Raw genomic sequence first — 27,281 nt, forward strand, 5'->3', positions numbered from 1 at the left:
ATTGAGTGCGATGTTTATTCTTATATCCTTCGAGTACATGTGGAGCAGGGCGGCGATGGACAACACGTGGCACTGCTCACGCCCAATCAGAACCATGAAGTTAAGCGTTCTGGCGCGATGGCAGAGCTAGGATGGGTGACCTCCCTGAGCAGTCCTCGTGTCGCGACCGTTTACGTAAATTAAGGCTAAAACAATCGAAATAATTGTTTTTAATGAGTAAACCGTCTACAGAGTAATCTGGATCATACCCTTCCGCACAGAACCGGCTCACGACAACAAAAATCGCTAAATGTTCCAAGAAAATAGAAAAAAAATAAAAGAAGAAAATAACGAATGTAAAGCTATTATTATGCCTGGGATACGATAAAATGGAATCAGAATCGAATTTCAAACTACCTAAGCGGATTTCTCGAGGAAACGGAAGTTTAACAGAAGCGGAAAATTTCAAATTAGAGGTTCTTAGAGAAAGAATTCGGCTAAACTCTCGCTAGGTCATTGCGGAGTAACGTGTCTCGTTCGTTTGCCCGTTTACAATCTAATTAGGCTACAATTTTGTCCAAATCCGGCAGTGCCCGTTCTACGTTGATTTCACATGTTTTATCTGGTCGTGATCGAGATTCAGATGATTTGAGCCGAAATTCGTCTGTCAACAAGTAATTAAAAATGGTAAAACACGAAAAGGGGTGCAACAGGAGGACTTCCCAGGGGGTCACCCTTCCTAGTACTTCTCTCGTCCAAGCACGCTTAACTTCAGTCGAAAATCGTCTGTCAACAAGTAATCAAAAATAGAAAAACACGAAAAAGGGTGAAACACGAGGACTTCCTAGGGGGACACCCATCCTAGTACTGCTCTCGCCCAGGCACGCTTAACTTCGGAGTTCTGATGGGGTCCGATGCATTAGTGCTAGTATGATCGCATCCGACATTTAGTGGGATGTTTATTCTTATATCCTTCGAGTACATGTGGAGCGGGCGGCGATGGAAAACACGCGGCACTGCTCTCGCCCAATCAGAACCATGAAGTTAAGCGTTCTAGGCGCGATGACAGAGCTAGGATGGGTGACCTTCCTGAGCAGTCCTCGTTTTGCGACCGTTTACGTAAATTAAGGATAAAACAATCGAAATAATTGTTTTTAAAGAGTTAACCGTCTCCAGAGTAATCTGCATCATACCCTTCCGTACAGAACCGGCTCACGACAACAAAAATCGCTAAATGTTCCCAGATAATAGAAAAAAAAATAAGAAGAAGAAAATAATGAATGTAAAGCTATTATTATGCCTTGGATAGGATAAAATGGAACCGGAATCGAATTTCGAACTTCCTAAGCGTATTTCTCGAGGAAACGGAAGCTTAACAGAAGCGGAAAATTGCAAATTAGAGGGTCTTAGAGAAAGAATTCGGCTAAACTCTCGCCAGCTCATTGCGGAGTAATGATTCTCGTTCGTTTGCCCGTTTACAATCTAGTTAGGCTACAATTTTGTCCAAATCCGGCAGTGCCCGAGCTACGTTGATTTCACATGTTTTATCTGTTCCTGATCGAAATTCAGCTGATTTGAGCCGAAATTCGTCGATCAACAAGCATTAAAAATGGAAAAACACGAAAAGTGGTGCAACACGAGGACTTCCTAGGGGGTCACCCATCCTAGTAATGTTCTCGCCCAAGCACGCTTAACTTCAGTCCAAAATCGTCTGTCAACAAGTAATCAAAAATATAAAAACACGAAAAAGGGTGCATCACGAGGACATCCCAGGGGGTCACCCATCCTAGTACTGCTCTCGCCCAAGCACGCTTAACTTCGAAGTTCTGATGGGATCCGGTGCATTTTAACTGGTGTGATTGCACCCGACATTGAGTGGGATGTTTATTCTTATATCCCTCGAGTATGTGTGGAGCGGGCGGCGATGGACAACATGCGGCACTGCACTCGCACAATCAGAACCACGAAGTTAAGCGTTCTGGCGCGATGACCGAGCTAGGATGGGTGACCTCCCTGGGCATTCCTCGTGTCGCGACCGTTTACGTAAATTATGGCTAAAACAATCGAAATAATTGTTTTTAATGAGTTAACCATCTCCAGAATAATCTGCATCATACCCTTCCACACAAAACCGGCTCACGACAACAAAAATCGCTAAATGTTCCTAGAAAATAGAAAAAAAATAAAAAGAAGAAAATAGCGAATGTAAAGCTATTATTATGCCTAGGATTCGATAAAATGGAACAGGAATCAAATTTCAAACTTCCTATGAGTATTTCTCAAGGAAACGAAAGTTTATAAGAAGCGGAAAATCGCAAATTAGAGCGTCATAGAGAAGGAATTCGGCTAAAATCTCGCCAGCTCATTGCGGAGTAAGGAGTCTCGTTCGTTTGCCCGTTTACAATCAAATTAGACTACAATTTTTTCCAAATCCGGCAGTGCCCGAGCAACGTTGATTTCAGATGTTTTATCTGGTCCCGATCGAGATTCAGATGATTTGAGCCGAAAATCGTCTGTCAACAAGTAATCAAAAATAGAAAAACACAAAAAGGGGTGCAACACGAGGACTTTCCAGGGGGTAGCTTATCCTAGCACTGCTCTCGCCCAAGCACGCTTAACTTCGGAGTTCTGATGGGATCCGGTGCATTATTGCTGGTATGATCGCACTCGACAATTGAGTGGGATGTTTATTCTTATATCCTTCGAGTACATGTGGAGCGGGCGGCGATGGACAACACGCGGCACTGCTCTCGCCCAATCAGAACAATGAAGTTAACCGTTCTGGCGCGATGGCAGAGCTAGGATGGGTGACCTCCCTGAGCAGTCCTTGTGTCGCGATCGTTTACGTAAATTAAGGCTAAAACAATCAAAATAATTATTTTTAATGAGTTAACCGTCTCCAGAGTAATCTGCATCATACCCTTCAGAACAGAACCGGCTCACGACAACAAAAATCGCTAAATGTTAGCAGAAAATAGAAAAAAAATAAGAAGAAGAAAATAACGAATGTAAAGCTATTATTATGCCTGGGATATGATAAAATAGAACCAAAATCGAATTTCAAACTTCCTAAGCGGATTTCTCGAGGAAACGGAAGTTCAACAGAAGCGGAAAATTGCAAATTAGAGGGTCTTAGAGAAAGAATTCGGCTAAACTCTCGCTAGCTCATTGCGGAGTAATGAGTCTCGTTCGTGTTCCTGTTTACAATCTAATTAGGCAACAATTTTGTCCAAATCCGGGTGTGGGGGCCCGGACGCTAATCATGTTTCTTAATCATCATTGGGACTAATTAATCAATTATAAAACAGGGTCTAAATTTTTTTTAAAATGCGGAACGTAGTGAAAGAAAACGTATATACATCTCAGTATAAAAGTACAAGTCCTGTACCACATACATTTATTCAACTAAGGTTTAACTGCTAATATCAAGTGTCCAACCCTATCTCTAATCCAAGTCCGGAGCCTCCACTCTAATCACGATCTTTCCTCATCTTCTCGACCCTGAGCCTGTCCCACCTGTTGTCATGCACACATACAAAACAAGACAACAGCCGGATAACTCCGGTGAGAATAAATCCCAGTATAAACAATGTAAACATGCAATCATATAAAAACATATACAAAAGCATATAACAAATATCATTCACATGCAGCCAATCAACAAACATGTATGATATTAAAACTGTAAATCAACTAGTCGTATCAGACTTGACTCAAACAACGCGTCGTCTCAGACTTGACTCATTCCTAATCTAGAGATCCCGGTTTTGAATATTGAGAATTATATCGAATCTCAGTCGATAGGAATGACCCAACCCTAAACGGCATCGATATAATTCCTATATCCAGTGTCTGGGCGAAACAGCCACAGAATTGACGAATCAGTCAAGGATTAAGCGAATCAGCCAATAATTAGACGAATCAGTCAGGGACTAGGCGAATCATCCGATGACTAGGCGAATCAGCCAAGTAGCTAGGCAACTCGGCCGATAGCTAGACGAATCAGTCTATGACTAAACGAATCAGTAGTCAAAACATGCAGTGGCTATAAATCAATAGACTACAAACATCAATCTCATTAACTACAATTATCAATGCAGTAAACTAGGTATGTGATTTAGGAAAACTCGAGTCAAACCTCACTCGAGTTGTGCAATCCCAACTCAACATTAATTTATACCTTTCTTTCTGTCACTCTGACTCTGTCAAAGTCTCGAACTCAAAGCCTGACAATATCAATCTGGCAATAACAATATCGAGGAGTATAATATCAATACATTACTCCAATCAAATCTGTTCTGCTCAATACTCAATCTAATTCACTATCGATGGCATAACGGTACAATATCGATATACCCAACAATACCATATTAGTCAGATATCACTTCCAATATCTCATAATCGATAACAATTCAATTCTGATATCAAATCGACTCCAAAACTACTCCGAAAATCATAACAATTTCATATGATATCTGTTCTCCAGTCTGGTTTCGATTATACAATGTCTAATATCGCAAGAACATCATATATGAATAATATCCGATTCCTTCAACATCATAATTTCAAATCATATCAAAACGTAGCAAAACTTACGTCTAGTTGAAGCCTGCGTCGATAGGAACACAGTACTGAAGTCGGATTCAAAATCGGACGGGCGGAACGTTCACAAATCACAAATCTATACGCTAAAAGGCGTAAGGATTTCTTAGAGAAATCCTCGACTCTTCCTACTAAATTCTGAAGAAGGAAACTTATATATATATATATATATATATATATCTCATGCATGTAAAGATATTTGTCCCATTCTCCCTGATTTTCAGTCGGCGCTCGGGCGGTTATAAACTACCGCTCGGGCGCCGAACACTCTGCCCGGTACTCGGCTTGTTATCCATTGGCGCTCGGGCGGTAATTTTCTACCGCTCGTGCGCCACAGGTTCTGCCCGAATGGTATTCTTATTGAACACTGGCGCTCGGGCGGTCATTTCCTACCGCTCGGGCGCCAACAGTTCTGTCCAAACATTGTACTTTTCATATGTTTTGCCCAATCTGATCTCGAAATGGCCCGGCTATAATCACCTCAATTCTTAATCAATAATCTCAGATTAACAGAATCAAAATCTCGGGCATTACACCGGGAGTGCCCGTGCTACGTTGATTTCACATGTTTTATCTGGTCCTGATCGAGATTCAGATGATTTGAGCTGAAATTCGTCTCTCAACAAGTAATTAAAAATGGAAAAACACGAAAAGGGGTGCAACATGAGGACTTCCTAGGGGGTCACCCATCCTAGTACTGCTCTCGCCGAAGCACGCTTAACTTCGGAGTTTTGATGGGATCCGGTGCATTAGTGCTCGTATGATCGCACCCGACATTGAGTGAGATGTTTATTCTTATATCCCTCGAGTACGTGTGGAGCGGGCGCCGATGGACAACAGGTGGCACTGCTCTCGCCCAATCAAAACCATGAAGTTAAGCGTTCTGGCGCGATGACAGAGCTAGGATCGGTGACCTCCCTGGGCATTCCTCGTGTCGCGACCGTTTACGTAACTTATGGCTAAAACAGTCGAAATAATTGTTTTTAATGTGTTAACCATATCCAGAATAATCTGCGTCGTTCCCTTCTGCACAAAACCGACTCACGACAACAAAAATCGCTAAATATTCCCAGAAAATAGAAAAAAAAAGAAGAAGAAAATAGCGAATGTAAAGCTATTATTATGCCAATGATACGATAAAATGGAACCGGAATCGAATTTCAGACTTCCTAAACGGATTTCTTGAGGAAATGGAAGCTTAACAGAAGCGGAAAATCGCAAATTAGAGGGTCTTAGAGAAGGAATTCGGCTAAAATCTCGCCAGCTCATTGCGGAGTAATGAGTCTCTTTCGTTTGCCCGTTTACAATCAAATTAGGCTACAATTTTGTCCAAATCCGGCAGTGCCCGAGCTACGTTGATTTCACATGTCTTATCTGGTCCCGATCGAGATTCAGATGATTTGAGCCGAAAATCGTCTGTCAACAAATAATAAAAAATAGAAAAACACGAAAAGGGCTGCAACACGAGGACTTCCCAGGGGGTTACCCTTCCTAGTACTTCTCTTGCCCTAGCACGCCTAACTTCGGAGTTCTGATAGGATCCGATGCATTAGTGCTGGTATGATCGCACCCGACATTGAGTGGGATGTTTATTTTTATATCCCTCGAGTACGTGTGGAGCGGGCGGCGTTGGACAACATGCGGCACTGCTCTCGCCCAATCAGAACCATGAAGTTAAGCGTTCTGGCGCGATGGCAGAGCTAGGATGGGTTACCTCACTGGGCAGTCCTCGTGTCGCGACCATTTACGTAAATTAAGGTTAAAACAGTCGAAATAATTGTTTTTAATGAGTTAACCGTCTTCAGAGTAATCTGCATCATACCCTTCCGCACGACAAAAAAAATCGTTAAATGTTCCCAGAAAATAGAAAAAAAATAAGAAGAAGAAATAGTGAATGTAAAGCTATTATTATGCCTAGGATACGATAAAATGGAACCGAAATCGAATTTTGAACTTCCTAAGCGGATTTCTCGAGGAAACAGAAGCTTAACAGAAGCGGAAAATCGCAAATTAGAGGGTCTTAGAGAAGGAATTTGGCTAAAATCTCGCCACCTCGTTGCGGAGTAATAAGTCTCGTTCGTTTTCCCGTTTACAATCAAATTAGGCTACAATTTTGTCCAAATCCGGCAGTGCCCGAGCTACGTTGATTTCACATGTCTTATCTGGTCCCGATCGAGATTCCGATGATTTGAGCCGAAAATCGTCTGTCAACAAGTAATCAAAAAAGAAAAACACGAAAAGGGGTTCAACAGGAGGACTTCCCAGGAGGGGTCACCCTTCCTAGTACTTCTCTCGCCCTAGCACGCTTAACTTCGGAGTTCTGATGGGATCCGATGCATTAGTGCTGGTATGATCGCACCCGACATTGAGTGGGATGTTTATATTTATATCCCTCGAGTACGTGTGGAGCGGGCGGCGTTGGACAACATGCGGCACTGCTCTCGCCCAATCAGAAGCATGAAGTTAAGCGTTCTGGCGCGATGGCAGAGCTAGGATGGGTGACCTCCCTGGGCAGTCCTCGTGTCGCGACCATTTACGTAAATTAAGGCTAAAACAGTCGAAATAATTGTTTTTAATGAGTTAACCGTCTCCAAAGTAATCTGCATCATACTCTTCTGCACAGAACCGGCCCACGACAAAAAAAATCGCTAAATGTTCCCAGAAAATAGAAAAAAAATAAGAAGAAGAAATGGCGAATGTAAAGCTATTATTATGCCTAGGATACGATAAAATGGAACCAGAATCGAATTTCAAACTTCCTAAGCGGATTTCTCGAGGAAACGGAAGCTTAACAGAAGCGGAAATCGCAAATTAGAGGGTCTTAGAGAAGGAATTCGGCTAAAATCTCGCAACCTCATTGCGGAGTAATGAGTCTCGTTCGTTTGCCTGTTTACAATCAAATTAGCCAACAATTTTGTCCAAATCCGGCAGTGCCCGAGCTACGTTGATTTCACATGTTTTATCTGGTCCCGATCGAGATTCAGATGATTTGAGCCGAAAATCGTCTGTCGAATAGTAATTAAAAATAGAAAAACACGAAAAAGGGTGCAACACGAGGACTTCCCAGGGGGTCACCCATCCTAGTACCGCACTCGCCCAAGCACGCTTAATTGCGGAGTTCTGATGGGATCCGGTGCATTAGTGCTTGTTTTATCGCACCAGACATTCAGTGAGATGTTTATTCCTATATCCCTGGAGTATGTGTGGAGCGGGCGGCGATGGAAAACACGCAGCACTGCTCTCGCCCAATTAGAACCATTAAGTTAAGCGTTCTGGTACGATAGAAGAGCGAGGATGGGTGACCTCCCTGGGCAGTCCTCGTGTCGCGACCGTTTAAGTAAATTATGGATAAAACAGTCGAAATAATTGTTTTTAATGAGTTAACCGTCTCCGTTGTAATCTGCGTCATAACCTTCCGCACAGAACCGGCTCACGACAACAATAATCGCTAAATGTTCCAAGAAAATAGAAAAAAAATAAGAAGAAAATAGCGAATGTAAAGCTATTACTATGCCTGGGATACGATAAATTGGAATCGGAATCGAATTTCGAACTTCCTAAGCGGATTTCTCGAGGAAATGGAAGCTTAACAGAATCGAAAAATCGCAAATTAGAGGGTCTTAGAGAAGGAATTCGGCTAAACTCTCGCCAAATCATTGCAGAGTAATGAGTCTCGTTCGTTTGCCCGTTTAAAACCAAATTAGCCTACAATTTTGTCAAATCCGGCAGTGCCCGAGCTACGTTGATTTCACATGTCTTATCTCGTCCCGATCGAGATTCAGATGATTTGAGCCGAAAATCGTCTGTCAACAAGTAATCAAAAATAGAAAAACACGAAAAGGGGTGTAACACGAGGACTTCCATGGGGGTCACCCATCCTAGTACTGCTCTCGCCCAAGCACGCTTAACTTCGGATTTCTGATGGGATCCGGTGCATTAGTGCTGGTATGATCGCACCCGAAATTGAGTTGGATGTTTATTCTTATATTCCTCGAGTACGTGTGGAGCGGGCGGCGATGCACAACACGCGGCACTGCTCTCGCCCAATCAGAACCCTGATGTTAAGCGTTCTGGCGCAATGGCAGAGCTAGGTTGGGTGACCTCTCTGGGCAGTCCTCGTGTCGCAACCGTTTACGTAAATTATGGATAAAACAGTCGAAATAATTGTTTTTAATGAGTTAACCGTCTCTGGAGTAATCTGCGTCATACCCTTCCGCACAGAAACAGCTCACGATAACAAAAATCGCTTAATGTTCCCAGAAAATAAAAAAAAATAAGAAGATGAAAACAACAAATGTAAAGCTATTATTATGCTTGGGATACGATAAAATTGAACCGAAATCGAATTTCGAACTTCCTAAGCGGATTTCTCGAGGAAACGAAAGCTTAACAGAAGCGAAAAATCGCAAATTAGAGGGTCTTAGAGAAGGAATTCGGCTAAAATCTCGCCAGCTCATTGCGGAGAATGAGTTTCGTTCGTTTGCCCGTTTACAATCAAATTAGGCTACAATTTTGTCCAAATCCTGCAGTGCCCGAGCTACGTTGATTTCACATGTCTTATCTTGTCCTGGTCGAGATTCCGATGATTTGAGCCGAAAATCGTCTGTCAACAAGTAATCAAAAATAGAAAAACACTAAAAGGGGTGCAACACGAGGACTTTCCAGGGGGTCACCCATCCTAGTACTTCTCTCGCCCAAGCACTTTTAACTTCGGAGTTGTGGGGTCCCGGACGCTAATCGTTTTCTTAATCATATTTGGGAGTTAATTATCAATTCAGATAATCAGGGTCTAAAAATTTTTCTTTTTAAAATGCAAGTGCGGAGCGTAATGGAATGCAACTAATATACATCTCAGTATATAAGTACAATAATGTACAACAATTATTCAAACTAGTCTAAGGTTCAACTACTAAATTTTAAGTATTAAACCAAATCTACAATAAGTCCGGAATCACCACTCTAAACTCGTCTTCTCTCATCATCTTCTTGACCCCGATCCTGTCCCACCTTTTGTAATGCACACATACAAAACAAGACAACAGCCGGATACTCCGGTGAGAATAAATCCCTGTATAAATAATGTATACATGCAGTTAACTGAATTAACATAAAAGCATGAATTATATCTTATCACATGTAGCATAACCAAACAACATGTATCAATACCAGTCTGTAAATAAAACATGAATCGTAATCTACGAAACATAAATCAATACGGATCTGTAAATCAAATTCTAGTCTCAATATCTAAGACTCGACTCATCTCTCAGTCTAATCTAGGGATCCTGATCTAATTTAGACTTTGGTATGCTGTATCGAATGTCTATAATAGACTTCGATCTACATCTAAGCTCATCGATACACCGCAAGTCTAGAATCTATGCGGTTCTGTCAAAGACTCGGCGGTTCTGCCCTAGCTAGGCTGATCTGCCCTAGACTCAAACTCTGGCTCTGCTATAATTCAATATACTAAACATATCAATCTGATAATCTGCAAATATCAATGCAATAAAGTAAAGTATGTGATTTTGGGAAACTCAAGTCAAACCTAACTCGAGTTGTGCAATCCCGAATCAACATTTATTTATACCTTTCTCTTCACGATCTGATGAAGACGAAGTCTTGTATGTCAATCTGTCCATACCCAGTCTGGCAATGACAAGTCACATAAATACCATATCAGTATATAACTCAATTCAAGACCCGTTCTGATCAATACTCAAATCGGTATATAATCTGATCCATATCTGAACAAGGTACAATCTAATTCATATCAATGATATCACGATACAATCGAAATCATTACTGAATCTGATCAATCTCAATCAATACTGAATCTGATCAATATCAATCTACTGATGTTTCGACAGCATAACAATACAGTCTTGATACCCCGTCAATCTCAACATCACAGATATAATACCAGAATACATAATCAATATCCGTACAATTCAAAATTTGAATAATAACACAACTCTGATATAGAATCTCAACTAAATCAACTCTGAATTTCATAATAATTGTATAACCAGTCTATTCTTTAATCTGACTTCAATTATACAATGCCTACTGTAGCAGGAACATCATATCTGATTCATATTCAATTCTGACAATATCATAAATTCAAATCATGTCTAAACGTAACAAAACTTACGTCCATTTGTAGGTGTCGTCGCTAGTAACACGATACCGTACTCGGATTCAAAATCAGACAGACAGGAATTTGCGTGGCGTTCAATTTTCGCACATCAGGAACTTGGAGCTTCGGTTCCTCTCTTCTTCTTATTTCCGAGAATTTGACGTTGCTTATATATATATATATATATAAAATATACACGTCGCACGGTGATGGCAAGTGGCATCCTTTCGTTTTGCATGCCTCGCGCATATGCGCGCACAAGGTCGCGCATATGCGCCTGGCTTTCTGCCCGGCACCTTGTGGTTTATCCTCTTGCGCATATGCGCGACATTTCTCGCGCATATGCGCGAGATGTTCTGTCTCGCACATTCCCTTACTCGCGCATATGCGCGCCTTCCGCCACGCATGTGCGCCGAACTCTCTGGACGTTCCGCGCATATGCGCGCATTCAAGCCGCGCATGTGCGCCGATTATATTCTTCACACCTAATGTGATTCCTTCTTTCGGCTCTCCCGATCTGATCTGTTCCATCTATAATCATGTTTAAATAAATAAATAAATCATTTCAGATTAATCTCAGATTACAGTAACAAAATCTCGGGCCTTACAGGAGTTCTGATGGGATCCAATGCATTAGTGCTGGTATGATCGCACCCGACATTGAGTGAGATGTTTATTTTTATATCCCTCGAGTACGTGTGGAGCGGACGGCGATGGACAACACGCGGCAAGACTCTCGCCCAATCAGAACCATGAAGTTAGCGTTCTGGAGCGATGGCAGAGCTAGAATGGGTGACCTCCCTGGGAAGTCCTCGTGTCGCGACCGTTTACGTAAATTATGGCTAAAACAGTCGAAATAATTGTTTTTATTGAGTTAACCGTCTCCGGAGTAATCTGCATCATACCCTTCCGCACAAAACCGGCTCACGACAAAAAAAATCGCTAAATGTTCCCAGAAAATAGAAAAAAAATAAGAAGAAGAAAATAACGAATATAAAGCTATTATTATGCCTGGGATACGATAAAATGGAACCGGAATCGAATTTCGAACTTCCTAAGCGGATTTCTACAGGAAATGGTAGCTTAACAGAAGCGGAAAATCGCAAATTAGAGGGTCTTAGAGAAGAAATTCGGCTAAAATCTCGCCACCTCATTGCGGAGTAATGAGTCTCGTTCGTTTGCCCGTTTACAATCAAATTAGCCTACAATTTTGTCCAAATCCGGCAGTGCCCGAGCTACGTTGATTTCACATGTTTTATCTGGTCCCGATCGAGATTCAGATGATTTGAGCCGAAAATCGTCTGTCAACAAGTAATCAAAATTAGAAAAACACGAAAAGAGGTGCAACACGAGGACTTCCAAGGCGGTCACCCATTCTAGTACTGCTCTCGCTCAAGCACGCTTAACTTCGGAGTTCTGATGGGATCTGGTGCATTAGTGCTGGTATGATTGCACCCGACATTCAGTGAGATGTTTATTCTTCTATCCCTCGAGTACGTATGGAGCGGGCGGCGATGGACAACACGCGGCACTGCTCTCTCCCAATCAGAACCATGAAGTTAAGCGTTCTGGTGCGATGACAGAGCTAGGAAGGGTGACCCCTCTGAGAAGTCCTCGTGTTGCGACCGTTTACGTAAATTATGGATAAAACAGTCGAAATAATTGTTTTTAATGAGTTAACTGTCTCCGGAGTAATCTGCGTCATACCCTTCCGCACAGAACCGGCTCACGACAACAAAAATCCCTAAATGTTCCCAGAAAATAGAAAAAAAAAATAAGAATAAGAAAATAGCGAATGTAAAGCTATTATTATGCCTGGGATACGATAAAATGGAACCGGAATCGAATTACGAACTTCCTAAGAAGATTTCTCGAGGAAACAGAAGCTTAACAGAAGCGGAAAATCGCAAATTAGAGGGTCTTAGAGTAGGAATTGGCTAAACTCTCGCCAGCTCATTGCGGAGTAATGAGTCTCGTTCGTTTGCACGTTTACAATCAAATTAGCCTACAATTTTGTCCAAATCCGGCAGTGCCCGAGTTACGTTGATTTCACATGTCTTATCTGGTCCCGATTTAGATTCAGGAGATTTGAGAGGAAAATCTTCTGTCAACAAGTAATCAAAAATAGAAAAACACGAAAAGGGGTGCAACACGAGGACTTCCCAGGCGGTCACCCATCCAAGTACTGCTCTCGCCCAAGCACGCTTTACTTCGGAGTTCTGATGGGATCCGGTGCATTAGTGCTGGTATGATCGCACCCGACATTGAGTGGGATGTTTATTCTTATATTCTTCGAGTACGTGTGGAGCGGGCGGTAAACAACACGCGGCACTTCTCTCTCCCAATCAGAACCATGAAGTTTAGCGTTCTAGCGCGATGGTAGAGCTAGGATGGGTGACCTCCCTAGGCAGTCCTCGTGTCGCAACCATTTACGTAAATTAAGGCTAAAACAGTCGAAATAATTGTTTTTAATGAGTTTACCTTCTCCGGAGTAATCTGCATCATACCCTTCCGCACAGAACCGGCTCACGACAACAAAAATCGCTAAATATTCCAAGAAAATAGAAAAAAAATAAGAAGAAAATAACGAATGTAAAGCTATTATTATGCATGGGATACGATAAAATGGATCCAGAATCGAATTTCGAACTTCCTAAGAAACTTGACAGAAGCGGAAAATCGCAAATTAGAGGGTCTTAGAGATGGAATTCGGCTAAAATCTCGCCAGCTCATTGCGGAGTAATGAGTCTCGTTCGTTTGCCCGTTTACAATCAAATTAGCCTTCAAATTTTTTCAAATCCGGAAGTGCCCGAGCTACGTTGATTTCACATGTCTTATCTGGTCCCGATTGAGATTCAGATGATTTGAGCCGAAAATCGTTTGTCAACAAGTAATCAAAAATAGAAAAACACTAAAAGGGGTGTAACACGAGGACTTCCCATGGGGTCACCCATCCTAATACTGCTCTCGCCCAAGCACGATTAATTTCGGAGTTCTGATGGGATCCGGTGCATTAGTGCTGGTATGATCGCACCCGACATTGAGTGGGATGTTTATTCTTTTATCCCTCGAGTACGTGTGGAGCGGGCGGCGATGGACAACACGCGGCACTGCTCTCGCCCAATCAGATCCATGAAGTTAAGCGTTCTTGAGCGATGAAAGAGCCAGGATGAGTGACCTCCCTGGGCATTCCTCGTGTCGCGACCGTTTACGTAAATTATGGATAAAACAGTCTAAATAATTGTTTTTAATGAGTTAATCGTCTTCGGAGTAATCTGCGTCATACCCTTCCGTACAGAACCGGCTCACGACAACAAAAATTGCAAAATGTTTCCAGAAAATAGAAAAAAATAAGAAAAAGAAAATAGCATATGTAAAGCTATTATTTTGCTTGGGATACGATAAATTTGAACCGGAATCGAATTTTGAACTTTCTAAGCGAATTTCTCGAGGAAACAAAAGCTTAACAGAAGCTAAAAATTGCAAATTAGAGGGTCTTAGAGAAGAAATTCGGATAAACTCTCGCCAGCTCATTGCGGAATAATGAGTCTCGTTCGTATGCCCGTTTACAATCAAATTAGGCTACAATTTTGTCCTAATCCAGCAGTGCACGAGCTACGTTGATTTCACATTTCTTATCTGGTCCCGATCAAGCTTCCGATGATTTGAGCCGAAAATCGTCTGTCAACAAGTATTTTAAAAATAGAAAAACACGAAAAGGGGTGCAACACGAGGACTTCCCTGGGGGTCACACATCCTAGTATTGCTCTCGCCCAAGCACGCTTAACTTCGGAGTTCTGATGAGATCCGATGCATTAGTGCTGGTATTATCGCACCCGACATTCAGTGAGATGTTTATTCTTATATCCCTGGAGTACGTGTGGAACGGGCGGCGTTGGAAAACACGCGGCACTGCTCTCGCCCAATCAGAACCATGAAGTTAAGCGTTCTAGTGCGATGGCAGAGCTAGGATGGGTGACCTCCCTTGGCAGGCCTCGTGTCGCGACCGTTTAAGTAAATTATGGATGAAACAGTCGAAATAATTGTTTTTAATGAGTTAACCATCTCCGTTGTAATCTGCGTCATACCCTTCCGCACAGAACCGGCTCACGACAACAAAAATCGCTTAATGTTCCCATAAAATAGAAAAAAATAAGAAGAATAAAATAACGAATGTAAAGCTATTATTATACTTGGGATACGATAAAATGGAACCGAAATCGAATTTCGAACTTCTTAAGCGGATTTCTCGAGGAAACGAAAGCTTAACAGAAGCGGAAAATCGCAAATTAGAGGGTCTTAGAGAAGGAATTCGGCTAAAATCTCGCCACCTCGTTGCGGAGTAATATGTCTCGTTCGTTTTCCCGTTTACAATCAAATTAGGCTACAATTTTGTCCAAATCCGGCAGTGCCCGAGCTACGTTTATTTCACATGTCTTATCTGGTCCCGATCGAGATTCCGATGATTTGAGCCAAAAATCGTCTGTCAACAAGTAATCAAAAATAGAAAAAACACGAAAATGGGTGCAACACGAGGACTTCTCAGGAGGTCACCCTTCCTAGTACTTCTCTCGCCCTAGCACGCTTAACTTCGAGTTCTGATGGGATCCAATGCATTAGTGCTGGTATGATCACACCCGACATTGAGTGGGATGTTTATTTTTATATCCCCCGATTACGTGTGGAGCGGGCGGCGATGGACAACACGCGGCACTGCTCTCGCCCAATCAGAACAATGAAATTAAGCATTCTGGCGCGATGGCAGAGCTAGGATGGGTGACCTCCCTGGGCAGTCCTCGTGTCGCGACCATTTACGTAAATTAAGGTTAAAACAGTCGAAATAATTGTTTTTAATGAGTTAACCGTCTCCAGAGTAATCTGCATCATACCCTTCCGCACAGAACCGGCCCACGACAAAAAAAATAGCTAAATGTTCCCAGAAAATAGAAAAAAATAAGAAGAAGAAATAGCGAATGTAAAGCTATTATTATGCCTAGGATACGATAAAATGTAACCGGAATCGAATTTCGAAATTCCTAAGCGGATTTTTCGAGGAAACGAAAGCTTAACAGAAGTGGAAATCGCAAATTCGAGGGTCTTAGAGAAGGAATTCGGCTAAACTCTCGCCAGCTCATTGCGGAGAAATGAGTCTTGTTCGTTTGCCCGTTTACAACTAAATTAGCCTACAATTTTGTCCAAATCCGGCAGTGCCGGAGCTACATTGATTTCACATGTCTTATCTGGTCGGATCGAGATTAAGATGATTTGAGCCGAAAATCTTCTGTCTACAAGTAATAAAAAATAGAAAAACAAGAAAAGCGGTGCAACACGGGAACTTCCCAGGGGGTCACCCATCCTAGTACTGCTATCGCCCAGACACGCTTGACTTCGGAGTTCTGATGGGATCCGATGAATTAGTGTTGGTATGATCGCACCCGACATTGACTGGGATGTTTATTCTTATACCCCTCGAGTACGTGTGGAGCGGGCGGCGATGGCCAACATGCGGCACTGCTCTCGCCCAATCAGAACCATGAAGTTAAGCGTTCAGGAGCGATGACAGAGCCAGGATGGGTGACCTCCCTGGGCATTCCTCGTGTCGCGACCGTTTACGTAAATTATGTATAAAACAGTCGAAATAATTGTTTTTAATGAGTTAACCGTCTCCGGAGTAATCTGCGTCATACCCTTCCGCACAGAACCGGCTCACGACAACAAAAATTGCTAAATGTTCCCAGAAAATAGAAAAAAAAATAAGAAGAAGAAAATAGCGAATGTAAAGCTATTACTATGCCTAGGATACGATAAAATAGAACATGAATCGAATTTCGAACATTCTAAGCGGATTTCTAGAGGAAACAAAAGCTTAACAGAAGCGGAAAATCGCAAATTAGAGTGTCTTAAAAAAAGAATTCGGCTAAAATTTCGCCAGCTCATTACAGAGTAATAGTCTCGTTCGTTTGCCCTTTTACAATCAAATTAGCCTACAATTTTGTCCAAATCCGGCAGTGCCCGAGCTACGTTGATTTCACATGTCTTATCTGGTCACGATCGAGATTCAGATGATTTGAGCCGAAAATCGTCTGTCAACAAGTAATCAAAAATAAAAAATACGAAATGGCGTGCAACACGAGGACTTCCCAGGGGGTCCCCATCCTAGTACTACTCTCGCCCAAGCACGCTTAACTTCGGAGTTCTGATGGGATCCGGTGAATTAGTGCTGGTATGATCGCACTCGATATTGAGTGGGATGTTTATTGTTATATCCCTCGAGTACGTGTGGAGCGGGAGGCGATGGACAACACGCGGTACTGCTCTCGTCCAATCAGAACCATGAAGTTAAGCGTTCTAGCGCGATGGCAGAGCTAGGATGGGTGACTTCCCTGGGCAATCCTTGTGTCGCGACCGTTTACGTAAACTATGGATAAAACAGTCAAAACAATTGTTTTTAATGAGTTAACGGTCTCCGGAGTAATCTACGTCATAACCTTCCGCACAGAACTGGCTCACGACAACAAAAATCGCTAAATGTTCCCAGAAAATAGAAAAAATAAGAAGAAGAAAATAGCGAATGTAAAGCTATTATTATGCCTAGGATACGATAAAATTGAACCGGAATAGAATTTCGAACTTCTAAGCGGATTTCTCGAGGAAACGGAAGCTTAACAGAAGCGAAAAATATCAAATTAGAGGGTCTTAGAGAAAGAATTCGGCTAAATTCTCGCCAGCTTATTGCGAAGTAATGAGTCTCGTTCGTTTGCCCGTTTACAATCAAATTAGGCTACAATTTTGTCCTAATCCGGCAGTGCCCGAGCTACGTTGATTTCACATGTCTTATCTGGTCACGATCGAGATTCAGATGATTTGAGCCAAAAATCGTCTGTCAACAAGTAATCAAAAATAGAAAAACAAGAAAAAGGTGCAATACAAAGACTTCCCAGGGGCTCACCCATCCTAGTACTGCTCTTGCGTAAGCACGCTTAACTACGGAGTTCTGATAGGATCCGGTGCATTAGCGCTGGTATGATCGCACCCCATATTGAGTGGGATGTTTATTCTTATATCCCTCGAGTACGTGTGGAGCGGACGACGATGGACAACACGCGACACTGCTCTTGCCCAATGAGAACCATGAAGTTAAGCGTTCTGGCGCGATGGCAGAGCTAGGATGGGTGACCTCCCTGGGAAGTCCTCGTGTCGCGACCGTTTACATAAATTACGGATAAAACAGTCAAAATAATTGTTTTTAATGAGTTAACCATCTTTGGAGTAATCTACGTCATACCCTTCCGCACAGAACCGACTCACAACAACAAAAATCGCTAAATGTTCCCAAAAAATAGAAAAAAAAGAAGTAGAAAATAGCGAATGTAAAGCTATTATTATGCTTGGGATACGATAAAATGGAACCGAAATCGAATTTCGAACTTCCTAAGCAGATTTTTCGAGGAAACGGAAGCTTAACAGAAGCGGAAAATCGCAAATTAGAGAGTCATAGAGAGGGAATTCTGCTAAAATCTCGCCAGCTCATAGCGGAGTAATGAGTCTCGTTCGTTTTCCCGTTTACAATCAATTTAGCCTACAATTTTGTCCAAATCTGGCAGTGCCCGAGCTACGTTGTTTTCACATGTCTTATCTGGTCCCGATAAAGATTCAGATAATTTGAGCCGAAAATCGTCTGTCAACAAGTAATCAAAAATAGAAAAACTCGAAAAGGCGTGCAACACGAGGACTTCCCAGGGGGTCACTGCTCTCGCCCAATTAGAACCATGATGTTAAGCGTTCTGGCGCAATGACAGAGCCAGGATGGGTGACCTCCCTGTGCATTCCTCGTGTCGCGACCGTTTACGTAAATTATGGATAAAACAGTCTAAATAATTGTTTTTAATGAGTTAACCGTCTCAGGAGTAATCTGCGTCATACCCTTCCGCAAAGAACCAGCTCACGGACAACAAAAATCACCAAATGTTCCCAGAAAATAGAAAAAAAATAAGAAGAAGAAAATGGCGAATGTAAAGCTATTATTATGCCTGGGATACGATAAAATGGAACCTGAATCGAATTTCGAACTTCCTAAGCGGATTTCTCAAGGAAACAGAAGCTTAACAGAAACGGAAAATCGCAAATTAGAGGGTCTTAGAGAAGGAATTCGGCTTAACTCTCGCCGGCTCATTGCAAAGTAATGAGTCTCGTTCGTTTGCGCGTTTACAATCAAATTAGGCTACAATTTTGTCCAGATCCGGAAGTGCCCGAGCTACGTTGATTTCAAATGTCTTATCTGGTCCCGATCTAGATTCAGATGATTTGAGCAGAAAATCGTCTGTCAACAAGTTATCAAAAATAGAAAAACACGAAAAGGGGTGCAACACGAGGACTTCCTAGGGGGTCACCCATCCTAGTACAGCTCTCGCCCAAGCTCGCTTAGTTTCGAAGTTCTGATGGGATCCGGTGCATTAGTGCTGGTATGAACGCACTCGATATTGAGTGGGATGTTTATTCTTATATCCCTCGAGTACGTGTGGCGCGGGTGGCCATGGACAACACGCGGCACTGCTCTCGCCCAATCAGAACCATGAAGTTAAGCGTTCTGGCGCGATGGCAGAGCTAGGATGGGTGATCTCGCTGGGAAGTCCTCGTATCGCGACCGTTTACGTAAATTATGGATAAAACAGCCTAAATAATTGTTTTTAATGAGTTAACCGTCTCCGGAGTAATGAGTTTCGCTCCTTTGCCCAGTTTACAACCAAATTAGCCTACAATTTTGTCCAAATCCGGCAGTGCCCGAGCTACGTTGATTTCACGTCTTATCTGGTCCCGATCGAGATTCAGATGATTTCAGCCGAAAATCGTCTTTCAACAAGTAAGCAAAAATAAAAAAACATGAAAAAAGGTGCAACGCGAGGACTTCCCAGGAGGTCACCCATCCTAGCACTGCTCTCGCCCAAGCACGCTTAATTTCAGATTTCTGATGGAATCCGGTGCATTAGTGCTGGTATGATCGCACCCGACATTGATTGCGATGTTTATTCTTATATCCCTCGAGTACGTGTGGAGCGGGTGGCAATGGATAAAACGCGGCACTCTGCTCTCGCCCAATCAAAACCATGAAGTTAAGCGTTCTAGCGCGATGGCAGAGCTAGGATGCGTGACCTCCCTGGGAAGTCCTCGTGTCGTGTCCGTTTACGTAAATTACGGCTAAAACAATCGAAATAATTGTTTTTAATGAGTTAACCGTCTCCGGAGTAATCTGCGTCATACCCTTCCGCACAGAACCGGCTCACGACAACAAAAATAGCTAAATGTTCCCAGAAAATAGAAAAAAATAAGAAGAAGAAAATAGCGAAAAGAAAAGCTATTATTATGCCTGGGATACGATAAAATGGAACCAGAATCAAATTTCGAACTTCCTTAGCAGATATATGGAGGAAATGGAAGCTTAATAGAAGCGGAAAATCGCAAATTAGAGGGTCTGAGAGAAGGAATTTGGCTAAAATCTCGCCAGCTCATGAGTCTCGTTCGTTTGCCCGTTTAAAATCAAATTAGCCTACAATTTTTTCCAAATCCGGCAGTGCCCGAGCTACGTTGATTTCACATGACTTCCTGGGGGGTCTCACCCATCCTAGTACTGCTATCGTCCAAGCACGCTTAACTTTGGAGTTCTGATGGGATCCGGTGCATTAGTGCTGGTATGATCGCACCCGAAATTGAGTGGGATGTTTATTCTTATATCCCTCGAGTACGTGTGGAGCGGGCGGCGAACGACAACACGCGGCACTGCTCTCGCCCAATCAAAACCATGAAGTTAAGCGTTCTGGCGCGATGGCAGAGCTAGGATGGGTGATCTCCCTGGGCAGTCCTCGTGTCGCGACCGTTTACCTAAATTATGGATAAAACAGTCGAAATAATTGTTTTTAATGAGTTAACCGTCTCCGGAGTAATCTGCGTGATACCCTTCCGCACAGAACCGGCTCACGACAACAAAAATCTCTAAATGTTCCCAGAAAATAGAAAAAAATAAAAAGAAGAAAATAGCGAATGTAAAGCTATTATTATGCCTAGGATACGATAAAATGGAACCGGAAACGAATTTTGAAAATCCTAAGCGGATTTCTCGAGAAAACGGAAGTTTAACAGAAGCTGAAAATCGAAAATAAAAGGTTCTTAGAGAAGGAATTCGGTTAAAATCTCGCCAGCTTATTGCGGAGAAATGAGTCTCGTTCGTTTTCCCGTTTACAATCAAATTAGGCTACAATTTTGTCCAAATCCGGAAGTGCCCGTGCTACGTTGATTTCACATGTATTATCTGGTACCGATCGAGATTCAGATGATTTGAGCCGAAAATTGTCTGTCAACAAGCAATCAAAAATAGAAAAACACGAAAAAGAGTGCAACACGAGGACTTCCCAGGGGGTCACCCATCCTAGTACTGCTCTCGTCCAAGCACGCTTCACTTCGGAGTTCTGATGGGATCCGGTACATTAGTGCTGGTATGATAGCACCCGACATTGATTGGGAGTTCGAGTACGTGTGGATCGGGCGGCGATGGACAACACGCGGCACTTCTCTCGCCCAATCAGAATCATGAAGTTAAGCGTTCTAGCGCGATGTCATGGCTAGGATGGGTGACCTCCCTGGGCAGTTCTTGTTTCGCGACCGTTTACGTAAATTATGGCTAAAACAGTCGAAATAATTGTTTTTAATGAGTTAGCCGTCTCCGGAGTAATCTGCGTCATACCCTTCCGCACAAAACCGGCTCACGACAACAAAAATCGCTAAATTTTCACAAAAAATAGAAAAAAAATAAGAAGAAGAAAATAGCAAATGTAAAGCTATTATTATGCCTGGGATACGATAAAATAGAACCGGAATCGAATTTCGAACTTCCTGAGCGGATTTCTTGAGAAAACGGAAGCTTAACAGAAGCGAAAAATCTCAAATTAAGGGTCTTAGAGAAGGAATTAGCCTAAAATCTCGCCACCTCAATGCGGAGTAATGATTCTCGTTCGTTTGCCCGTTTACAATCGAATTAGCCTACAATTTTGTCCAAATCCGGCAGTGCCCGAGCTACGTTGATTTCACATGTCTTATCTAGTCCCGATCGAGATTCAGATGATTTGAGCCGAAAATCTTCTATCAACAAGTAATCAAAAATAGAAAAACACGAAAAGGGGTGCAACACGAGGACTTCCCAGGGAGTCAACCATCCTAGTAGTGCTCTCGCCTTAGCACGCTTAACTTTGAAGTTCTGATGGGATCCCCGGTGCATTAGTGCTGGTATGATCGCACACGACATTTAGTGGGATGTTTATTCTTATATCCCTCGAGTACGTGTGGAGCGGACGACGATAGACAACACACGGCACTACTCTCGCCCAATCAGAACCATGAAGTTAAGCGTTCTGGCGCAATGGCAGAGCTAGGATGGGTGACCTCCCTGTGAAGTCCTCGTGTCGCGACCGTTTACGTAATTATGGATAAAACAATCGAAATAATTATTTTTAATGAGTTAACAGTCTCCAGAGTAATCTGCGTCATCCCTTCCGCACAGAACTGGCTCACGACAACAAAAATCGCTAAATGTTTCAAGAAAATAGAAAAAAAAAATAAGAAGAAGAAACTAGCGAATGTATAGCTATTATCATGCCTAGGATACGATAAAATGGAACCGGAATCGAATTTCGAACTTTCTAAGCAGATTTATCGAGGATACGAAAAGCTTAACAGAAGCGGAAAAATCGCAAATTAGAGGGTCTTAGAGAAGGAATTCAGCTAAACTCTCGCCAGCTCATTGCGAAGTAATGAGTCTCGTTCGTTTGCCCGTTTACAATCAAATTAGCCTACAATTTTGTCCAAATCCTGCAGTGCCCGAGCTACATTGATTTCACATGGCTTATCTGGTCCAGATCGAGATTCAGATGATTTGAGTCAAATATCGTCTGTCAACAAGTAATCAAAAATAGAAAAACACGAAAAGGGGTGCAACACGAGGACTTCCCAGGGGGTCACCCAACCTAGTACTGGTCTCGCCCAAGCACGCTTAACTTCGGAGTTCTGATGGGATCCGGTGCATTAGTGCTGGTATGATCGCACCCGACATTTAATGGGATGTTTATTCTTATATCCCTCGAGTACGTATGGAGCGGGCGGCGATGGACAACACGCGGCACTGCTCACAACCAATCATAACCATGAAGTTAAGCGTTCTGGCGCGATGGCAGAGCTAGGATGGGTGACCTCCCTGGGAAGTCCTCGTGTCGCGACCGTTTACGTAAATTATGAATAAAACAGTCGAAAAATTTTTTTTTAATGAGTTAACCGTCTTCGGAGTAATATGCGTCATACCCTTCCGCGCAGAACCGGCTCACGACAACAAAAATCGCAAAATGTTACCAGAAAATAGGAAAAAAAAATAAAAAGAAGAAAATAGCGAATGTAAAGCTATTATTATGCCTGGGATAAGATAAAATGGAACCGGAATAGAATTTCGAACTTCCTTAGCGAATTTCTCGAGGAAACGGAAGCTTAACAGAAGCGGAAAATCGCAAATAAAAGGTTCTTGGAGAAGGAATTCGGCTAAAATTTCGCCAACTCATTGCGGAGAAATGAGACTCGTTCGTTTGCCTGTTTACAATCAAATTAGCTTACAATTTTGTCCAAATCTGGAAGTGCCCGAGCTACGTTGATTTCACATGTCTTATCTGGCCACGATCGAGATTTAGATGATTTGAGCCGAAAATCATCTGTCAACAAGTAATCAAAAATAGAAAAACACGAAAAGGTGTGCAACACGAGGAATTCCCAGGGGATCACCCATCCTAGTACTACCTCGCCCAAGCATGCTTAATTTCGGAGTTCTGATGGGATCCGGTGCATTAGTACTAGTATGATCGCACCCGACATTGAGTATGATGTTTATTCTTATATCCCTCGAGTACTTGTGGAGCGGGCAGCGATGGACAACCTGCGGCACTTGTCTCGCCCAATCAAAACCATGAAGTTAAGTGTTCTGGCGCGATGGCAGAGCTAGGATGGGTGACCTCCCTCGGAAGGCCTCGTGTCGCGACCGTTTACGTAAATTATGGATAAAACAGTCGAAATAGTTGTTTTTAATGAGTTAACCGTCTCCGGAGTAATCTGCGTCATACCCTTCTGCACAGAACCGACTCACGACAACAAAAATCGATAAATGTTCCCAGAAAATAGAAAAAAAAATAAGAAGAAGAAAGTAGCGAATGTAAAGCTATTATTATGCCTGGGATACGATAAAATAGAACCAGAATCAAATTTCGAACTTCCTAAGAGGATTTCTCGAGGAAACGGAAGCTTAACAGAAGCGGAAAATCGCAAATTAGAGGGTCTTAGAGAAAGAATTCGGCTAAAATCTCGCCACCACATTGCAGAGTAATGAGTCTCGTTCGTTTGCCTGTTTACAATCAAATTAGGCTACAATTTGTCCAAATCCGGCAGTGCCCGAGCCACGTTGATTTCACATTTCTTATCTGGTCCCGATCGAGATTCAGATGATCTGAGCCAAAAATCGTCTGTCAACAAGTAATCAAAAATAGAAAAACACGAAAAAAAGTGCAACACAAGGACTTCCCAGGGGTCACCTATCCTAGTACTCCTCTCGCCCAAGCACGCTTAACATCGGACTTCTGATGGACCCGGTGCATTAGTGTTGGTATGATCGCACCCGACATTGAGTGGGATGTTTATTCTTATATCCCTCGAGTACGTGAGGAGCGCGCGGCGATGGACAACACGCGGCACTGCTCTCGCCCAATCAAAACCATGAAGTTAAGCATTCTGGCGCGATGGCAGAGCTAGGATGGGTGACTTCCCTGAGAAGTCCTCGTGTCGCGACCGTTTACGTAAATTATGGCTAAAACAGTCGAAATAATTGTTTTTAATGAGTTAACCGTCTCCGAAGTAATCTGCGTCATACCCTTCCGCACAGAACCGGCTCACGACAACAAAAATGCTAAATGTTCCTAGAAAATAGAAAAAAAAATAAGTAGAAGAAAATAGCGAATGTAAAGCTATTATTATGCCTGAAATACGATAAAATTGAACCGGAATCGAATTTCGAACTTCCTAAGCGGATTTCTCGAGAAAACGGAAGCTTTACAGAAACGAAAAATCGCAAATTAGAGGGTCTTAGAGAAGGAATTCAGCTAAACTCTCGCCAGCTCATTGCGAAGTAATGAGTCTCGTTCGTTTGCCCGTTTACAATCAAATTAGGCTACAATTTTGTCCGAATCCGGCAGTGCCCAAGCTACGTTGAATTCACATGTCTTATCTGGTCCCGATCGAGATTCAGATGATTTGAGCAGAAAATCGTCTGTCAACAAGTAATCAAAAATAGAAAAACACGAAAAGGGGTGCAACACGAGGACTTCCCAGGCGGTGACCCATTCTAGTACTGGTCTCACCCACGCACGCTTAACTTCGGAGTTATGATGGGATCCGGTGCATTAGTGCTGGTATGATCGCACCCGACATTGAATGGGATGTTTATTCTTATATCCCTCGAGTACGTATGGAGCGGGCGGCGATGGACAACACGCGGCACTGCTCACAACCAATCATAACCACGAAGTTAAGCGTTCTGGCGCGATGGCAAATCTAGGATGGATGACCTCCATGGGAAGTCCTCGTGTCGCGATCGTTTACGTAAATTATGGATAAAACAGTCGAAATAATTGTTTTTAATGAGTTAAACGTCTCCCGAGTAATCTGCGTCATATTCTTCCGCACATAACCGGCTCACGACAACAAAAATCGCTAAATGTTCCCAGAAAATAGAAAAAAAATAAGAAGAAGAAAATATCGAATGTAAAGCTATTATTATGCCTGGGATATGATAAAATGGAACCCGAATCGAATTTCAAACTTCCTAAGCGGATTTCTCGAGGAAACGGAAGCTTAACAGAAGCGGAAAATCGCAAATTAGAGGGTCTTAGAGAAGGAATTCGGCTAAAATCTCACCACCTCATTGCAGAGTAATGAGTCTCGTTCGTTTGCCTGTTTACAATTAAATTAGGCTACAATTTTGTCCAAATCCGACAGTGCCCGAGCTACGTTGATTTCACATGTCTTATCTGGTCCCGATCGAGATTCAGATGATTTGAGCCGAAAATCGTCTGTCAACATGTAATAAAAAATAGAAAAACACGAAAAAGAGTGCAACACGAGGACTTCCCAGGGGTTCACCCATCCTAGTACTGCTCTCGTCCAAGCACGCTTAACTTCGGAGTTCTGATAGGATCCGGTGCATTTGTGCTGGTATGATTGACCCGACATTGAGTGATATGTTTATTCTTATATCCCTCCGGTACGTGTGGAGCGGGCGGCGATGGACAACACGCGGCACTGCTCTCGCCCAATCAGAACCATGAAGTTAAGTGTTCTGGCGCGATGGCAGAGGTAGGGCGGGTGACCTCCCTGAGAAGTCCTCGTGTCGCGACCGTTTACGTAAATTATGGCTAAAACAGTCGAAATAATTGTTTTTAATGAGTTAACCGTCTCCGAAGTAATCTGCGTCATACCCTTCCGCACAGAACCGGATCACGACAACAAAAATCGCTAAATTTCCCAGAAAATAGAAAAAAAATAAGAAGAAGAAAATAGCGAATGTAAATCTATTATTAGACCTAAGAAACGATAAAATGGAACCAGAACACTTAACTAAAATCTCGCCAGCTCATTGCAGAATAATGAGTCTCGTTCGTTTGCCCATTTACAACCAAATTAGCCTACAATTTTGTCAAATTCGGCAGCGCCCGAGCTACGTTGATTTCACATGTCTTATCTGGTCCAGATCGAGATTCAGATGATTTGAGCCGAAAATCATCTGTCAACAAGTAATCAAAAATAGAAAAACACGAAAAGGGGTGCAACACGAGGACTTCCCAGGCGGTGACCCATTCTAGTACTGGTCTCACCCACGCACGCTTAACTTCGGAGTTCTGATGGGATCCGGTGCATTAGTGCTGGTATGATCGCACCCGACATTGAGTGGGATGTTTATTCTTATACCCCTCGAGTACGTGTGGCGCGAGAGGTGATGGAAAACACGCGGCATTGCTCTCGCCCAATGAGAACCATGAAGTTAAGCGTTCTGGCGTGATGGCAGAGCTAGGATGGGTGACCTCCTTGTGAAGTCCTCGTGTCTTGAACGTTTACGTAAATTATAGCTAAAACAGTCGAAATAATTTTTTTAATGAGTTAACCGTCTCCGAAGTAATCTGCGTCATACCCTTCCGCACAGAACCGGCTCACGACAACAAAAATTGCTAAATGTTCCCAGAATATAGAAAAAAAAATAAGAAGAAGAAAGCAGCGAATGTGAAGCTATTATTATGCCTGGGATACGATGAAATGGAACCGGAATCAAATTTCGGACTTCCTAAGCGGATTTTTTGAGGAAACGGAAGCTTAACAGAAGCGGAAAATTGCAAATTAGAGGGTCTTAGAGAAGGAATTCGGCTAAAATCTCGCCAGCTCATTGCCGAGTAATGAGTCTCGTTCGTTTGACCGTTTACAATCAAATTAGGCTAAA

The 27,281-nt window shown here is 42.7% G+C and overlaps 21 non-coding genes and 6 pseudogenes across 21 annotated transcripts; all 27 read right to left on the bottom strand.

Annotated features, from left to right (window-relative positions):
• Positions 1-802: 802 nt before the first annotated feature.
• LOC142509395 (5S ribosomal RNA) lies at positions 803-921 on the bottom strand. Its single transcript, XR_012807571.1, has one exon. It is a non-coding gene; the product is annotated as a 5S ribosomal RNA (ribosomal RNA).
• Positions 922-1,727: 806 nt separating this feature from the next.
• On the bottom strand, positions 1,728-1,846 carry LOC142510339 (5S ribosomal RNA). The gene has a single exon (XR_012808457.1). It is a non-coding gene; the product is annotated as a 5S ribosomal RNA (ribosomal RNA).
• Positions 1,847-2,529: 683 nt separating this feature from the next.
• On the bottom strand, positions 2,530-2,648 carry LOC142510712 (5S ribosomal RNA; annotated as a pseudogene).
• A 2,586-nt stretch (positions 2,649-5,234) lies between these two features.
• Positions 5,235-5,353, bottom strand: LOC142516189 (5S ribosomal RNA). The gene has a single exon (XR_012811997.1). It is a non-coding gene; the product is annotated as a 5S ribosomal RNA (ribosomal RNA).
• Positions 5,354-6,034: 681 nt separating this feature from the next.
• Positions 6,035-6,153, bottom strand: LOC142509248 (5S ribosomal RNA). The gene has a single exon (XR_012807432.1). It is a non-coding gene; the product is annotated as a 5S ribosomal RNA (ribosomal RNA).
• A 668-nt stretch (positions 6,154-6,821) lies between these two features.
• LOC142509922 (5S ribosomal RNA) lies at positions 6,822-6,942 on the bottom strand. The gene has a single exon (XR_012808067.1). It is a non-coding gene; the product is annotated as a 5S ribosomal RNA (ribosomal RNA).
• Positions 6,943-7,623: 681 nt separating this feature from the next.
• LOC142509379 (5S ribosomal RNA) lies at positions 7,624-7,742 on the bottom strand. Its single transcript, XR_012807556.1, has one exon. It is a non-coding gene; the product is annotated as a 5S ribosomal RNA (ribosomal RNA).
• A 679-nt stretch (positions 7,743-8,421) lies between these two features.
• Positions 8,422-8,540, bottom strand: LOC142515630 (5S ribosomal RNA). The gene has a single exon (XR_012811465.1). It is a non-coding gene; the product is annotated as a 5S ribosomal RNA (ribosomal RNA).
• Positions 8,541-12,058: 3,518 nt separating this feature from the next.
• On the bottom strand, positions 12,059-12,177 carry LOC142516305 (5S ribosomal RNA). The gene has a single exon (XR_012812107.1). It is a non-coding gene; the product is annotated as a 5S ribosomal RNA (ribosomal RNA).
• Positions 12,178-12,861: 684 nt separating this feature from the next.
• On the bottom strand, positions 12,862-12,980 carry LOC142508271 (5S ribosomal RNA). The gene has a single exon (XR_012806493.1). It is a non-coding gene; the product is annotated as a 5S ribosomal RNA (ribosomal RNA).
• Positions 12,981-13,637: 657 nt separating this feature from the next.
• Positions 13,638-13,756, bottom strand: LOC142516499 (5S ribosomal RNA). Its single transcript, XR_012812291.1, has one exon. It is a non-coding gene; the product is annotated as a 5S ribosomal RNA (ribosomal RNA).
• A 683-nt stretch (positions 13,757-14,439) lies between these two features.
• On the bottom strand, positions 14,440-14,558 carry LOC142507327 (5S ribosomal RNA). The gene has a single exon (XR_012805587.1). It is a non-coding gene; the product is annotated as a 5S ribosomal RNA (ribosomal RNA).
• Positions 14,559-15,241: 683 nt separating this feature from the next.
• On the bottom strand, positions 15,242-15,359 carry LOC142508239 (5S ribosomal RNA). The gene has a single exon (XR_012806463.1). It is a non-coding gene; the product is annotated as a 5S ribosomal RNA (ribosomal RNA).
• A 679-nt stretch (positions 15,360-16,038) lies between these two features.
• On the bottom strand, positions 16,039-16,157 carry LOC142507548 (5S ribosomal RNA). Its single transcript, XR_012805803.1, has one exon. It is a non-coding gene; the product is annotated as a 5S ribosomal RNA (ribosomal RNA).
• Positions 16,158-16,839: 682 nt separating this feature from the next.
• LOC142514288 (5S ribosomal RNA) lies at positions 16,840-16,957 on the bottom strand. Its single transcript, XR_012810188.1, has one exon. It is a non-coding gene; the product is annotated as a 5S ribosomal RNA (ribosomal RNA).
• A 679-nt stretch (positions 16,958-17,636) lies between these two features.
• Positions 17,637-17,755, bottom strand: LOC142511337 (5S ribosomal RNA; annotated as a pseudogene).
• A 1,322-nt stretch (positions 17,756-19,077) lies between these two features.
• LOC142508847 (5S ribosomal RNA) lies at positions 19,078-19,196 on the bottom strand. The gene has a single exon (XR_012807048.1). It is a non-coding gene; the product is annotated as a 5S ribosomal RNA (ribosomal RNA).
• Positions 19,197-19,607: 411 nt separating this feature from the next.
• Positions 19,608-19,726, bottom strand: LOC142508900 (5S ribosomal RNA). The gene has a single exon (XR_012807098.1). It is a non-coding gene; the product is annotated as a 5S ribosomal RNA (ribosomal RNA).
• A 573-nt stretch (positions 19,727-20,299) lies between these two features.
• Positions 20,300-20,420, bottom strand: LOC142512814 (5S ribosomal RNA; annotated as a pseudogene).
• A 682-nt stretch (positions 20,421-21,102) lies between these two features.
• On the bottom strand, positions 21,103-21,221 carry LOC142514606 (5S ribosomal RNA). The gene has a single exon (XR_012810494.1). It is a non-coding gene; the product is annotated as a 5S ribosomal RNA (ribosomal RNA).
• A 666-nt stretch (positions 21,222-21,887) lies between these two features.
• On the bottom strand, positions 21,888-22,008 carry LOC142511373 (5S ribosomal RNA; annotated as a pseudogene).
• Positions 22,009-22,693: 685 nt separating this feature from the next.
• LOC142508539 (5S ribosomal RNA) lies at positions 22,694-22,812 on the bottom strand. The gene has a single exon (XR_012806747.1). It is a non-coding gene; the product is annotated as a 5S ribosomal RNA (ribosomal RNA).
• A 685-nt stretch (positions 22,813-23,497) lies between these two features.
• LOC142508273 (5S ribosomal RNA) lies at positions 23,498-23,615 on the bottom strand. Its single transcript, XR_012806495.1, has one exon. It is a non-coding gene; the product is annotated as a 5S ribosomal RNA (ribosomal RNA).
• Positions 23,616-24,298: 683 nt separating this feature from the next.
• On the bottom strand, positions 24,299-24,415 carry LOC142512436 (5S ribosomal RNA; annotated as a pseudogene).
• Positions 24,416-25,098: 683 nt separating this feature from the next.
• LOC142507092 (5S ribosomal RNA) lies at positions 25,099-25,217 on the bottom strand. Its single transcript, XR_012805357.1, has one exon. It is a non-coding gene; the product is annotated as a 5S ribosomal RNA (ribosomal RNA).
• A 683-nt stretch (positions 25,218-25,900) lies between these two features.
• LOC142510637 (5S ribosomal RNA) lies at positions 25,901-26,018 on the bottom strand (annotated as a pseudogene).
• Positions 26,019-26,610: 592 nt separating this feature from the next.
• Positions 26,611-26,729, bottom strand: LOC142514960 (5S ribosomal RNA). Its single transcript, XR_012810830.1, has one exon. It is a non-coding gene; the product is annotated as a 5S ribosomal RNA (ribosomal RNA).
• Between the last annotated feature and the right edge of the window lie 552 nt (positions 26,730-27,281).

Source organism: Primulina tabacum, chromosome 10 (assembly GCF_025594145.1).
Source record: "Primulina tabacum isolate GXHZ01 chromosome 10, ASM2559414v2, whole genome shotgun sequence".
NCBI classification, from domain to species: domain Eukaryota; kingdom Viridiplantae; phylum Streptophyta; class Magnoliopsida; order Lamiales; family Gesneriaceae; genus Primulina; species Primulina tabacum.